Genomic DNA, 13,320 nt, shown 5'->3' with positions numbered 1-13,320 from the left:
GTTATTCCTTTGACAAATGTATCTTTGTCTTCCTGGAAATCATTTGAATTAGGTTTTCACAATAATCGTGACCATTATGTTCCCTGAGTTGCCAGACTTCTCAACCGAGAAGATTGAAGTGTCGTGTTTCTTGGTGTCCTTCCCATGACCTCGCTGCTGACCTCTGTTCTGTCTGGCATCCCCTTGGCCTCCTGAGTCGTGAGCGTAACTTCCTGTTACATAGGTCACTGCTCTGCGAAGCCTTGGCTGCAGCTTCGTCCTTCAGTGCTTTCTGGTTTTCTGTTTGCTTTGTTCACAGTGTTTCCTTACTGACTTGGAACACCTTCCAGACTATCTTGCCTGAGAGGGAAAACCAGCAACACCTGCTGTACTGGACTTGTGCTCTCCCCCAGCAGCTGGCTTCATTTCTATCCTTTTCTCCAAGCACATTGCCTTCAGCCTCTGTCCTCTTTGATTCAGATAGACTCCTCTGTCCCGGGCCCAGCACACAGAAGCAAGCCTTCCCTCCTGGTCTGCATCCCCTTGGCGGTACTGGGGCCCAGTGGACCACTGCCGGTGTCTCCTGGGCCTGCCTGCCACCCTTTGTGTTTTGTTTTCATGGAAATTGCCTATTCTGAGCTGTCACTGCTCTCGTGGAAGCCGTGGAGCTGAGGCCCGACAGATCCATGAATCATGAGGCTCCTCTCCCTCGGAAACTTGGAGGATCTTTGACAAAAGTGTTTGGAGACCTGAAGCACTTGGAGTGGCCCCAGGGAGAGATCAGAGTGCTTCCCTAAGGAGTCTGCAGTTGTGCGGTGTGGGAGACATTTATCATGACTTCTGCTTCTCCTTGAAGCCAACCAGCCATGCAAGATGAGGACATGCTTTTTTTCTTTTAATTTTTCTGTTTTTTTATTTATTTTTAAGAGACAGAGAGAGACAGTGTGAGCAAGGGAGGGTCAGAGAGAGAGGGAGACACAGAATCTGAAACTGGCTCTAGGCTTTTAGCTAGCTGTCAGCACAGAGCCTGACGTGGGGCTTGAACTCAGAGCTGTGGGATCATGACCTGAGCTGAAGCCGGATGCTCAACCAACTGAGCCACCGAGATGCCCCTGAGGACATGCATTTTTATTAAGAAAAAATACTTAGAACATCGATAGCTTATTGCTAAAAATACAATTTGGTTTCACATGTATAAGTAATATAAATATAAATATGAATATAATATAAATAGTAAGAGTACGTGAAAATAATTCTTGTTTCCCACTCTACTTCCCACTTTTGTGAAGTAACCACACTAGCTAAGTGTTTGTCATAGGCAAGCATCCTTCCAGGTTTTCTATTGATACTCTGTATAATGAGAGATAACTTTAAATTAACAACAAGAGTTATGGGGGTGCTTGGGTGGCTCAGGCAGTGCAGCATCCAACTTTTGATTTTGTCATGACCTCACGGTCTTGGGAGCGAGCCCCGCATTGGGTTCCGTACTGAGCATGGAGCCTGCTTAAAATTCTCTCCGTGTCTTGCTCTGCCCCTCTCCTCCACACTCTCTCTCTCTCTCTGTCTCTCAAAAAACAAAACAAAACATCAAGACCCAAAAACAGAATTATGTGTCACATACTACATTTCAACTTGCTTTTTTCATGTTGATCATGGATATTTCATCATGTAAATATATTGAACATATACATATGAAGTATTATGTATTATAAGAATATATGTAAATATCATGTTATATAAAACATAATATATTATTTATTTTATGCATATATAAAAAGTATATATATAATTTATTATTTAAATAGCTATATGGAATTCCAATGCATATGGTATGTCCATGCCCAGATTTCATCTCTTTATTGAGGAAGGAGTAATCACAGAAGCCATTTGTTGTTTTGAATTAAATTGCTGCTCATTTCAAATAATTCTTTTTTTAAAAAGTTTATTTATTTATTTTGAGAGAGAGAATGAGAGAGCGGGGAAGGGCAGAGAGAGAGAGAAAGAGAGAGAGAGGGAATCTTGAGCAGGCTCTGCACTGTCAGAGAGGAGGCTGATATGGGGCTTGAACTCACTAACTGCAAGATCATGACCTGAGCTGAAATCAAGAGTCGGCTGCATAACCAACTGAGCCACCCATGTGCCCTTCAAACAATTCTTGTGTCTAATCTCTTTTCCCTATTAGTGGAATGGATGATTGAATTATCCAGAGTGTATCAGAATTCAGTTTAACTTAAATATGAGGCAGTTTCACCATTTGGAACTCATTTATAAATAAGGAAACAAACAATGTTATTGCACTATAGATCCAAGGGTTGGACTTCACTCTAAGGGCCACCTGGAGAGCTGCTTGTTTATATGCAAATCTTCCCTCCATCACTACAGCCAAGAGGCCTTTAAGGTGTCCATGTGGCCAGTGACAGGGAATTCATTACTTCCCAGTCAATGTGAGATAGTGGGAGAAAGTGTGGGTTTGGGGGTCAGTGCACTTGGGTTGAACTCCCTTCTTTTATTTAGACACAAAACAAGTTTCCAAAATGTCTGTGACTTATGTTAAAACTATATGTTCAGACTTGAAGCACTGCTCTTCGTATAGAAAGCTTTTGGGATTTAGAAAAATCCCTTTCCTTCTCTACAGAGCCCTGATTTCAATTCTCTTGTCTTTCTGTGGATCAGGAAGAAAAAAGTCTAATAAAAAACTCAGAACTACATAAGGACACTTTGTTTTAGGTCTCCTGAAGAAATGAATGAATTTGATTTCATGGGAAAAAGGTCTTAGGGTGACAAAATTTGCAGGGCCTGAAAAATACTTGGGAAAGTATTTTTCAAAAATACTATCATAGTCCTCTGTGTTTGGGTGAGTTGTGCTATTAATCCTTTTCAAGGGGCACCTCTATACGGAGGGACCCAGATCTTTGTTTCCAGACCACATGTTTTATGAGGCTCAATCCCATAATGTCAGCTTCAATTCCTCAGTTCTACACAATGGCTGATCACCTTTCCTATGCTGATTGACACTAAAGATGAAAAGATTATCCTTTGTTAAAAGACAAGCTGAAGCCTATCCATATTAAAAACTGTAAGAGTTCATCTGATCAAAAATCAGTTCAATTCAGGCAGCAGCAATCTGGAAATGGTTAGGAGCGCTCCACCTATGGAAGCTGGAGAGACACTTAATAGAGAAGAGACAGGAACCAAAGTAGGGAAATTATTGATTGGCTATAGCTTAAAGCCTACTTGCTGCTAGTGATTGATTGTCCTTAAATTTTGATTTGATAACCTTGAGGCATTTACAGGATTAGATTTTGGTTTGCTTACATAGGGTGGTAAGGCATTAGAGCCCCCTCAGTATTATGGCCTCTTTGGTTAAGTAATTTAATGCCTTGTTCCAAGGCCTCTAGAAGAGGCAGACAAGTGGACAGGGAATGATAGGATCACATCCAAGGCCAGGGATGCTTGAGCAGATGAAGCTTAGACTGAGCCTTAATGGAGTTAGCGGTCAGGCCTTGGTGAGTGGGCAGGGGAAGAAGTGAGGATTAGTGGCTATGTCTTGGGAACAAGAGAAATAAAGGAAAGAGCATTCCAGGCATAGTGATCAAACCCAAGACACTTGAGAGAACATCTGTTCCGAGGGATCGCAGGCAGGGCGATATGAATGGTGTGGAGGGATGGCTAAGCAGGCAGTGATGAGAGATGAAGGCCAAGTTGTTTTCATTGCTGCCATAACGAATTACCACACACAGCATTTTCCAGCAACTCAAATTTCCTGTCTCCCAGGTCTGTCGCTCAAAAGTCCAGCACTGTGCACTTCAGCTGTGTTCTCTGCATAAGAGTGTCTCAGGGGTGATATTAAAACGTGGCAGGGCGGAGTTCCTTTCTGAAGGCTCTAGGGAGGAGTTTGCTTCCAAGCTGAGTCAGTTTGTTGGCAGAATCTGGTTTCTTCTGTGTAGGACCGAGGTCCCCATTTCCTTGCTGGTTGTTAGCCAGCAGTCACCTTTCACTCCTAAAAGCCCCTCTCTAGTTCTTCTACATGATTCCCTACATCTCAGGACCAGTGATGGACCATCAAATCCTTCCTTCCCATGCCTGGAATCTCTTGGACGTCCCCCCCTTGTCTTCCTCTTCTGCTTCCAGACTGAAACAGTTTTCTTTTCTTTTCTTTGTTAATGTTTATTTTTGAGAGAACAAGCAAGGGAGGGGCACAGAGACGGGGGACAGAGGATCTGAAGCAGGCTCCATGCTGGCAGGAGAGAGCCCGACGCAGGGTTCGAACTTGCAAATTGCGAGATCATGACCTGAGCCGAAGTGGGACACCCAACTGACTGAGCCACCCAGGCGCCCTGATACACTTTTCTACTTCAAGTGCTCATGTGGTTAGATTTAACCCACTCATGTGATCCAAAATAATATCCCATGCTCAAGGTCCTTACCTGAATCACATCTGCAAAGTTCCTTTTGCCTTGGGGATAGGAACATGGGCATCTTTGGGGAACATCATTCTGCCTATCCAAATGTGTCATATCAGCACCAAGAGATAACCTCAAGGTGTGTGTGAGTGTGTGTGTGTGTGCACAAGAACTATACACAAATCAGGATTACACAAGTCAAAGTTCCCAAAGTAGAGAAATACAGAATAACATATTCCTTTCTTGGAGATTCAAAAACATATTTTTCTGTTAAAGATTGCACCAGGGAAATCTATAAATTTCCCCCAGTGTTCCCCAAATTTGTTTCACTTTAAATTTTTTTCTCCTTGAAGATTCCTTACTAGCTCCCTAGGAATTGCTACTATACAGACTAGGTTTTGGGAAACTGAGTTAGAGAAAAAAAATCATGATTTTCCTTAGCCACACTTAGATTTTTGGACATTGTCTTGAAGGCTACGAGTGTCAGTGGAGGACTTTCCACAGGGAAATATATCATCAAGTAGGTTTCTTTAAGTTTATTTATTTATTTTGAGAGAGAGAGAGGGAGAGAGAGACAGAGAGAGAGAGAGAGAGGGAGGGAGAGGGAGAGAGAGAGAGAGACCATGGGGGAAGGGGCAGAGAGACAATGAGAGAATCCCAAGCCAGTTACATGCTGTCGGTGCAGAGGCTGACTCCAGGTTCGATCCCTTGAACTGTGAAATCATCACCTGAGGCAAAATCAAGACTTGGATGCTTAACTGACTAAGCCAATCATCAAGTAGATTTTAATAGGAATCCTCTGGATACAGAAACGAATGAATGGCAGGGAAAGAAGAGATGTGGTAAGAGGGTGAGAAAGTAAAGGACAGGAGTAGGATTCTAAGCAGGAAATGGTATCAGCCTGGATTTAAGTAAACGGGTAAGATGGGAAGACATGGGAGTATGTAAGGACAGTCATGAAGTAGAAAAAGATGTGAAAAACAATTCATAAATGGAGAGGTGAAGGGAAGTTAAAGATGACCCATCCCAGAGGTCTGAATAAATGTATTTTTGCACTTCCCTTTAGATATACCCATTGGCAAGGCACTTGGTGGCTCAGTCAGTTGAGCGTCCTGCTTCAGCTCAGGTCATGATCTCATGGTTCGTGGGTTCGAGCCCCACTTCAGGCTCTGTGCTGACAGCTAGCTCAGAGCCTGGAGCCTGCTTCAGATTCTATATCTCCCTCTCTCTGATGTTCCTCTGCTCGCACTGTCTCTCTCTGTCTCTCAAAAATAAATAAAAGCATAAAAAATTAAAAATATATATATACCCATTGGCAATGACTAAGGAGGGTAGATTTTATTTTTGGAAAGTATGAGGCCAAGACAGCCTTCACTCTTCCCGTGTACCACACTTAAGCTCCAGGGACTGTTTAAATTCCCTACCAGAACAAATCCTGCCATTTCTGATCTTTGCCCATGTTACTTCTTCCTCTTGATGCTCCTTCTTCTCCCTGCTGCCCCACATAGGCCTCGCCAGCTACTGCTTCATTTGTGCATTTCAGACAAGATATGTCTACCACTTGGAAGATTGCCCAACTACCTGCATTCATTGCCTCGATCTATCAGACTGACTAACAGTCTGACTCCATCAGAATATTCTATGATCAATTTTCTTGTTTGTCCTTCCCTAGAGGTAACTTCTATAAGAAAGGAACCATGAGTTAACTGTTCATTTCTATTCATAGCACATTTCTTGGCATGACATAGTCTCAATGAGTATTTACTTAATGAATGAACAAATGAATGAATGAAATATTTTACCTGAGTGAGAGAATTTAGGATAAAAAGTAAGATGTGCTCATAAACTTTTCCAACCTTTTTCTCATATGAAAATCACTTGTTTTCACAGAAGTTTAGAAATCACTGAGATAATTCAATATGAAGGATAACCTGAAAATTTCCTCCTTAAAAAGAGATTCAGACGGTTGACAAATAAATGTTCACCATAATAGTTCCATTAACCCAAGAAGCTCTAGGCTTTTGCTTTATGTCTGTCTCTGCTTCAGTCTCTCATTGGGCTGAGATCACTTTTTAAAATGTTATTTATTTTTGAGAGACAGAGAGAGAGAGAGAGGGAGAGAGAGATCATGAACAGGGGAGGGACAGAGAAAGAGGGAGACACAGAATCTGAAGCAGGCTCCAGGCTGTCAGCTGTCAGCGGAGAGCCTGAGGTGGGGTTCATGAGGTGGAGCTCTCTAACCTGAGGTGTGAGATCATGACCTGAGCTGAAGTTGGATGCTCAACTGAGACACTCAGGTGCCGCTAGGCTGAGATCATTCTTGAGTGAGACTTTAATATGCATCAAAATGGAACATGGATGTTAGAAAATGGAGAAACCCTGCTTTATGCTTTGTTAGGCATACACAGCTTGAAAAGTTTTTAATTACTCCCCATTTTCTAGTTGTGACCCAGTAAATGAGCCCCTTTTATGAAGGGCAGCACTTGGAGCAAGTGGAATGATGGCAGATACTTTGCAAAGGATGAAATCCATTTGTGGATTTAAGGTTTACTATGTTAGATTTTCAAAGTCACTTGTTAATTAATTATCAACCTTGCACATGATGTAAATAGGACATTGGACGGAACATTTTCAGGAAAATGAACAAACCTAAAGCAGGAGTTTGATCTGTAACCAAATGGGACAGAGTCTGAGGAGGTGTTTTGAAACATTTTGGACAAATAACTCTCCCTATTTCCTGAACTGTACCATTCAAATCAATGAAGTACCCTACTCTCTGTGTTTCCCGATTGAAATGTGGTATGAGGTGGACCTAAAATGTTCACATTGGACTGATGCACAGTGGCTATTGCTTCCCCTCACACATGGCAGTCAGGCTGCCTCAGTCATGGTGAGATAAACTTGGCTCAAGTCCTGCAAGGTTGGCAGACACAAGACCTTACCCTGTCAGGTCGGGCCAAGTTCCCTGATGCGATGTCACACCTTTGTCTGAGGATGCCAAGCTTGGCTGTCAGTGATCCATGAAGCTGGTAGAGGGACACAAGCTCATTTAGATATTTTATTTAGTGAAGGTTAGAGATTGCTGGAATTCTTCATAAAAAAGATGCCAGGACAAACGTAGTTGACTTGCTTCAACTTTTAGCTAGTTCTGTGAACCTTAGTGCTGACCTTCTTTTGTCTTTATATATCTCCTGTCCATGGGTATGGGATGGCCTAACTTCCAATTTTCCACACTATAAATAGAAAACCACCAAAACTCCATATTAAAGCCATATTTTAGATTTAAAATGATCTTTTTTGGATAACCATTTTTTAGTAGCAGTGAGGCAAAGCTTAAGAGAGAAGGACAACCTTGAAAATGTTAAGGTTTTAAACCAGCCACCAATCAGATGTTAGTTTAAATTTTTTTTAATGTTTATTTCTGAGAGACAGAGAGAAGCAGAGCATGAGTGGGGGAGGGGCGGAGAGTGAGAGGGAGACACAGAATCCGAAGCAGGCTCCAGGCTCTGAGCTGTCAGCACAGAGCCCAACACAGGGACCAGGACATCATGACCTGAGCCAAGTTGGCACTTGGCTGACTGAGCCACCTAGGTGCCCCTCAGACGCCAATTTTAATTAATAAATGAGGAAATGGAAGCAGTTGGTCTTGTGTGTCACTTGGCTGCTGAGAATGACATAGTCATAGTTTTCCAATATGAAGACAGTAACAAGCCATAAATGTAGATGCTTTGCCTCTCTGGCTTCGGAATAATCCTGAATGTCCTCAATGTATCCTTCTCCCATATTTCATATTCATACTTTAGAGATGTTAAAATCAGGACCACAAAGTAGATGTGATCTCTACTGCTGAGTGTTCTCCAAAGACACTTTCAGGGCTTTTTCTTTTACATAGAATGTGGAATTGAAAGGAAGTGTGAAGGTTATTAGTTTCAAGTTTAGATGATAAGACAATGCTTTGGAATCGCCCTGTGGGATGAGTATGGCCTCCAGGGGGAGTCTCAGACACTACTACATCTCTTCTTCATCAGAGAGGCTTTCAAAGGACTCTTCAGTTTCTCATCCAATCAGGCTTTCTATAAATTTGGGTGCGTAATATCCATGCAGGTCTCCAGATTGGCAAGAGCCAGCTTGACGTGGCTTGATTTACTGCCCCTCACCTGGAAAGGTTACATGTCCTTGTCTCCCTGACATTAGGCTTGGGCAGATGACTCATGGTACTCCTTTCTGAGGGAAGATTATACTGGCAGAAACTTTGAATTGAGATTTGGTCACATGGCTTGTTTTGACTGATGAAATAGGTACGGAAGCGATGGGTATCCCTTCCAAGCGGAAGCTCTAAGACATACTTGGTGACTTTCTCGTCTTCCTTTGGTGTTGAACTGCTATTAGCATATCTCAGATATGCTGTTTCTGGAGTAAAATTGTATCTGATGAGCAGGCACTCATGTGAATGAAAAAGAAACTTTTCAGGGTACCTAGGTGGCTCAGTTGGTTAAGCATCTGACTTAAGCTCAGGTCATGATCTCACAGTTTGTGGATTCGAGCTCTGCATTGGGCTCTGTGCTGACAGCTCAGAGCCTGGAGTCTGCTTTAGATTTTGTGTCTCCCCCTTTGCCCCTCCCCTGCTCATGCTCTGTCTCTCTCTGTTTCCCAATAATAAGTAAATGTTAAAAAATTAAAAAAACTTATCATTGCTTCATATAAATGATATAAATTTTGTATTTAAAAAATTTTTAAATATTTTTGAGAGAGAGAGAGTAAGTGAGCATGAGCTGGGGAGGGGCAGAGAGAGAGACACACAGAATCCAAAGCAGGCTGTCAGCACAGAGCCTGATATGGGGCTCAAACCCATAAACTGTGAGATCATGACCTGAGCCAAAGTCAGATGCTTAACCGACTGAGCCACCCAGGCACCCCTAAATTTCGTATTTTTATAAATATTTTTAGACAGATTTTATATTTTATAAATAAACTTCTCTTAGTGTTCCTAAACATTGAGAGAGTGGGGCCAGTTGTTACCACAGCATAACTTAGCCTAAACTGACTGGTATAATCACTTAACACTTGTTGGTAAGTCCTAGAAGGAACTTTAAAGCAACCATTCGGTTGTTCAGAGAAAGGGGTGGAAATGAGGAGAGGTGCAGGAATGCCAGCCCAGGAAGGAACACTTATTTACCAACGTTTGAGACCTGAAGACAGGAGCAGCATGAGTAAGAAGGCAAAGAACCAGAATCAAGGTGCTAAGGCAGAAATCAATTTATCCATGCATTCATTCTTCATTCAACAAATATTTATTGACCAGTTGCTATTTTCTAGGCAACAGTCTATGTGTTGGGGTAAAAGTAGTGAATAATAGGGTGCATTTGTTTTGTTCACCATCATACACGCAAATGCCAGGAATAACACCTGAGACTATTTTAGAAACTTCAATACCCAACAAATAGTTTCATAATTGAATATAAGGACCCCTGATAGGAACAAAGTCTCGTGGTGAATGCATGACTCTGGTATCCCAACTAAGACTTAAAATATAGCACGGCTTGATGGAGACATCACATCGTTGAACTAGATGAGCTCGCTTAGATTTCCTGGCTGGAGTCCCAGCCCCAAATATGATCTTATATTAGAGCTGCTGGTGCCATGAGGTCAGCAGAGGCTGATTCTAAGTGCTATGCAGTCGGAAGTTCCTGATAAAACTAAGAATCATATGCATAAACATAAGTATCATATGTAGACATTTTCATAGGACTTGAGTGTTCAAACTGATTTATCATCAAGTGGTTCTGTCACAGGCAGCAAAGGACAAGAGTACTGTGTATAATACGGGATAAAGTTCCATGCATTCATGAGTTACATGACCATGGGTAAATTGTTTGCTTTCTCTGAGTCACCTTTTTTTTAAGATGATGTTAATAGTATTTACAGTGTCAAGTTGTTGCGAGGATTAAATTGGATCGTACCTATAATTCAGTATATTACATAGCAAGTAGTGACTACTTCTTAAGTGGTAATAGTTGACACTATCTACAGTCCTTGTAAGAGTCTTTATTATCATTATCTCCATCTGAGTGTCCTGGTCTCCCTGGCATTTTGATCAAGTGGCTTGGCATTATGGAATTTGTGGGCTGTACTTGGCTATAATCTTCTAACTGTAACTGTAACATAAATATAATCCAATTCTGATTTTTATCTATCCTATGACTGAAACCATATTTCCTCAATAAATGTAAATTAGTGACAGTGGCAGGACAAAGGATTAAAGGTGATCATTATATAAACAGATGGCTTTGGATTTAATCTTTTTCCCTGCTTTTGACAACAGTAAGCACTGTGCCAGGGGCTTTGGAAATGGAAGAATGAAGTAGGTAGGCACTGACCTCCAAGAGTATTCACTGAACTAAAATAAATGAGACATGGACATTAAATAAATTAAAGATGATAAATATTAGAAAAAGGGGTAGTCATATAATCAGTAGTTCATAGGAAGGTGGATTGTATCCAACTGGGAGGGCCTCATGGAGAGAGAGTGCGATTCCGATGGACCCGCATTTTGGGAAGAAAGACCAGCTTTGGTCAGTTCATGGAGGCACTTTGTTACAGGCAGGGCTCCCCTGAGAATAGACCCTGAGATGGGGACTTGTGTGCTTTATTTGACATTTACTGGGGCAACGCTCTCTGAGGGAGGGAAGGAGTGGGAGGATCAGAACTGGTGGAAGATATTGTTGAATTGATACTGATGCAGCTACAACAAAGGTCACCCCAGCATTTCAGGGTCAAATGGAGAAATACGAGGAACAGAGAAGGGCAAGAGACGCAGAACAAGAGAGCATCCCTTAAGCCAGTGGAGAGGTTTTCTAGAGGCACGCGTGGTTGCTCCACAGATATTTGTTAGATAAATGGACCAGTGAATAAAATGACCAAATAAACAAGCACCAAGAGTTTCGGTCACAAGCTCTTTGTTTTCTAAAGGCCCACATATCTCAGTTTATTTACCCCACAGGTTAGCTCACTGACAACAAAGCAGTAGAGTTTTCATAGGGCCGAATTCCAAAGAATGGAATTCTCTACCTATCTGTCCTCCTCAGATAAAAGTTGAAGTGGGAACTCTATCTAGCTCTCTGTCAGAATGCACGAAATATCGAGAAGCCTACCGAAGCTACAATGGTCTGGTTCAATCTTCTGGGTGTAGGTGGTAGGAGAAGGTGGTTTTGCTGGAAGGATCCAGGCCCCAGCTGATGTTTGGGATGTTTGCTGAGAGGTGGGTGCCTAAGAGCCCCTGTGTTACTTTATGAGGTGCCCCCAGCCTTTGGGTTTCCTGAGGACAAGAACCATACTTTATCTGATGCTTGAAGACCCAGAGCTGTGCAGGCACATGACACAAAATGAATCCCTCCCCACCTGTGCCCTGCCATCTATGGTATATGGGACACTCCATATCAGATAAACAAGTTACTCTAAGGCATCAGCTACACTCACTAGCCTCTACAGTTTTAGGACATTTCAGCCTAGACCTGGAACTTCAGGGAAGCTATGGAATTTTATCATGTAAATAATGACTTCATGATTTTAGACAATAGGATGAAGAAAGTTACCTCAGACTGGGGTGGCCCCCTTGAGAGACCAGCCAGAACAGATAGATGTGGCCTTTGCACACTGTCAGAATCTCTGAGTTAGTCTTCTTCCATAAACCTGGAATTCTGGAAAATATAGTAATTACTACGCCAATCATACTTAATGAACTAGAGAATTAACATAGCTCTTGAGAATTTAGTGGAGGAGGCTATGATTGATTGAATTTCCTTTTCATCCCTGTCCCTCTCAAGAAATCAATATTCTCTATATGGTCCCCATGAAGGTATTTGAAAAAATCATCCCAATGTGTAGGTGCAATTTGTTCACTCTCTCTATTTCATCCTGGCTGGGGCCTGAGAAGGAACTGACTGGGAAGCAGTTATAAATGTCGGCTCTTCATTTGACTAATTTTATATAAAGTTGTGAGTATCTTTCTTAGAAGACCTGTCTAAAGGTAGTGGGAAGTAAGGTTCAATAGAGGATAATGACTTTAAGATGGTATTATTAACTGCTCTTTTCTTTGTAATTTGTGTAGAATGGACCTAACTAATTTGATCAACAGTCTCATTTTAAGGTAGATTTTGGTATAGAGGTAGGTATTTCCTCTTATCTTTCTACATATCCAACCCATTTCCCTTATGGTCAAAGAAGCAATAAGTCCTTGTCAAAGAGTGGCTTTCTATATGGCCTGAGAGAGTCTAGTCATCAGTTTAAAAAGTAGGAGAATCTACATGAAAATCTCATTCTTAGTTTCTCTTAAAAGATGAGGTCTAGGGGCACCTCGGTGGCTCAGTCGGTTAAGTGTCTGACTCTTGATTTTGGCTCAGGTTGGGATCTCATGGTCGTGAAATTGAGCCCCGCGTCAGGCTCCATGGTCCGAAGCATGGAACCTGCTTGAGATTCTCTCTCTTCCTCTCCCTATTCTCTGCCCTTCCCCAACTTGTGCTCTCTCACTCTCTCACTCTTTCTGTCTCTCTCTCAATTAAAAAATAAAAAGACCAAATCTAGAAACTGCCGAATTCCTTTGTGAGTAAGAGCTGAGTAAATGGCTTCTCCCTTGGCTGGTTTGTTACAGTTTCCATAGCTGATGTTTCTCTCATTCCAAGTTCTCAAGCATGTGTGAAGTCAGCCCAGCCTGTGTACAATCCCTGGCTCACTGGGAATTCAGGAGGCAGGCACTTGTCATGTCGACTGTTATTCCACTTTCTCTGTGTGACTTTTTACTGTGAATCTTATCTGTATTAAGGCTATATGTATTACAGTACCAATCTTTTATTCAAGTTGGTCTCCTAGATAATTTTCTGTTTTTCACTTGGAGTGCTCACAGCCTTTCTCAACAATGGGCTTTTTCATCAGGTCCGATTAT

This window comes from Suricata suricatta, chromosome 15 (genome assembly GCF_006229205.1).
Source record: "Suricata suricatta isolate VVHF042 chromosome 15, meerkat_22Aug2017_6uvM2_HiC, whole genome shotgun sequence".
In the NCBI taxonomy this organism is placed as follows: Eukaryota; Metazoa; Chordata; class Mammalia; order Carnivora; family Herpestidae; genus Suricata; species Suricata suricatta.
This window is presented reverse-complemented; position numbering follows the sequence as displayed.